General features: G+C 41.0%; 1 protein-coding gene across 1 annotated transcript in view; it reads right to left on the bottom strand.

Moving 5' to 3' along the window:
• Positions 1-2746, bottom strand: part of ALG14 (ALG14, UDP-N-acetylglucosaminyltransferase subunit) — a 44385-nt gene that overhangs the window by 41413 nt on the left and 226 nt on the right. The window lies entirely within an intron of this gene.

Here is a 2746-nt window from a genome sequence, read left to right as displayed (position 1 = left end):
TGTGACTGAGGGTAAGCTTTGTGTATGTGAAAACATATGTTAAAACAATGCATTTATTTTAAAATGGCATGCTGTTAAACAGAGCTTCAACCTGAAATGCTGAAGATTTACTATTAGAATTGCGCACTTTAGAACTGTGTAAGCCGCCTTGAGCCAGTTTGCACTGGCAAGGCGGGATACAAATTGAAGGTAAATAAATAAATAAATATCCCCACTCTGAGACATTTTGTAGTTGATGGTGCCTCCTGTGGCAGTCAATCTGTGGTTGTGCCCACCACCTTGTATCAGAATCTCAAAGGTGCTTGCAGGCTCAAAAAGGCTGGGGACCCCTAGTGTAATTACTAGTTATATAGGTATTGATTAAGCTTTGACACTTGGAAACTTTTAATTAATAATAATGTCATGATGAAGAAAGACAAAACAAGGTCAATTCAGGAGAAACCTGCTGCCATGGGACTTTTGGAAAAGAAATTAACTAGAGTTCCTATGAAAACTGCAATAAGTGTTTGGTTACGTCTCATTGGCATGCTGAAATAGAGTCTAAATCTCTGGGTGTACTTAACATTTATAGAAAACATCAAAGGACAACAGAGGTGTCTTTGGGAATTCAGTGTACAAACTAGGAAACAGGTTAGTTACCTGAAATGCTTTATTATTCAGTCCCATGATAAATAATATAAATAAATGCATTATTATATTTTTATTCCACTCTTCCTACAAGGATCTTGGGGTGGGGCATACTGGAATGGATCCAACCAGTTTTTTTGTGGTGAAAATAGGTGAACAGATCTCCTGTGATCTCCCGACAAAGCTATGCTGGGGATTATGGGGCCTCTATAGACTAAAGCTAGTAGTAAGGAGGAGAATTCTGCAAGCTTGAGCAAAATACCTTGGCTGGATCCAACCTACTGCTCTCCCCTCTCAATTTTATCCTCACAGAGACACTGTCATGCATATTAGGCTGAGAAAGAACCACTGGCACAAGGTCCATCAGAATATTTACTGCTTAACCTCTCCCCAGAAGAGGTGGGTACATCTGAATTAATGAAAGCTTGAGAACTACTTCATATTTATTAATGTTAAGCACCACTGATGTTTTAATTAGCTGAAATATTGGACATGGCCTCGTCCTTCCTAGAGAGAAATAATACCAATATATGAGAAATTAATTCTAATGTTGGCAACTTCCCTTTCCCTTACCACAGCATTTTTATTTTATTTTTTACATTTTGCTTATAAAATTTTTGGTACCTAGGACGGAGTGCTACTGTTCTAGAACAGGAGGCTACTGTTAGGATAGAAAACAGAGAAACATAATGGTTTCCAATTGGCAAAGGTGTCAGACAAGGATGTAGTTTATTTCCCTATCTCTTCAATCTATATGCAGAACATATCATAAGGAAAAATTGATTAGATTTAGATTACGGTGGAGTGAAAATCGGAGGAGGGAACATTAACAGTTTGAGATATGCAGATGACACCATGTTACTGGCAGAAAATAGTGAAGACTTGAAATGATTACTGCTGAAGATTAAAGCACAAAGTGCCAAAGCAGGATTACACTTGAACATCAAGAAGACAAATGTAATGACTACTGAGAAATTGCACAACTTTAAGGTTGACAATGAAGAAACTGAAATTATCCAAGATTTTCTATTCCTAGGCTCCATCATCAACCAAAAGGAAGAAGGCAACCAAGAAACCAGAAAAGCTAGAAAACGCTGAAGGCAGTAGGAAAAGAGAAAGACCCAAGATGAGATAGATTGACTCAATAAAGGTTGTCATCATAGCCCTCAGTTTGCAAGAGCTGAGAATGGGTGTCAAGATAGGAAATTTTGGAAGATGTTAATTCATAGGGTCGCCATAAATCAGAGGCGACTTGATGGCACTTGACACACACACACAGTGTAGACTGATGTTCCTTAGCAAGCAGAGAGCTTCTTTTGCTAATGAACAAAAATGCTTCCTTGCCTGCATGGGGTTGCCATCCCCCAGGTGGGGTCTGGAGCTGTTCTGGAATTACAACTGATCATTAGAGTACAGAGATCAATTCCCCTGCAGAAAATGCCAGCTCTGGAGGATGGATTCTCCTTTACCATCTCCCTAGTGAACTCCCTCCCCTTCTCAAACTCTGCCCTCCCCCAAATCTCCAGGAATTCCCCAGGCCACAGTTGGTAACCTTAGCTACATGTGTGGCACACTCTAGTGGCCGGCACCTCACTTTCACATGTTTGTCCAGAGATGCTGTACTGTCTGAAAAGTGGGAATCGGCTGATGGAGAGAGACTTGGGCTCTTTCCGCGGCTGGCTGGTTGACCTTTACAATACAGTAGCTGAAAAACCCGCACATGCAGTTTCACCAAAAGCACCTTGCAAAACGGTGTCATCCTCTTAATCATACAGAACTTAAAAAAAAAAAGAGAGAGAGAGGTGGCACAGCTGCATTCATGATGCCCCGTTTTCAAAACCAACATGTGCTTTAAATGCTGCTGCGAATCTCATTTAGCACAGCAGAAGGTACGCACTACAGGGAGGGAGGGAGGAGGCCAAGCGGGTTCTATCTGGATTCTGCTAAAACACTGTCCTAATACATTAAAAAGTTAATGCGAAGAGTTAACGCAGCAAGACTAAATACGCAAGGACACTGTAATTTGATAGCTCCTGGTCTCGTGTTCGCCAAATGTAAAGCCACGTCGCCACTCTAAACTACATATCCCACTGGCGTCACTAAAAGCAGGCAATGCGCG

This window comes from Gekko japonicus, unplaced genomic scaffold (assembly GCF_001447785.1).
Source record: "Gekko japonicus isolate JY-2015 unplaced genomic scaffold, Gekko_japonicus_V1.1 scaffold70, whole genome shotgun sequence".
Taxonomy (NCBI): Eukaryota; Metazoa; Chordata; class Lepidosauria; order Squamata; family Gekkonidae; genus Gekko; species Gekko japonicus.
This window is presented reverse-complemented; position numbering and strand designations above follow the sequence as displayed.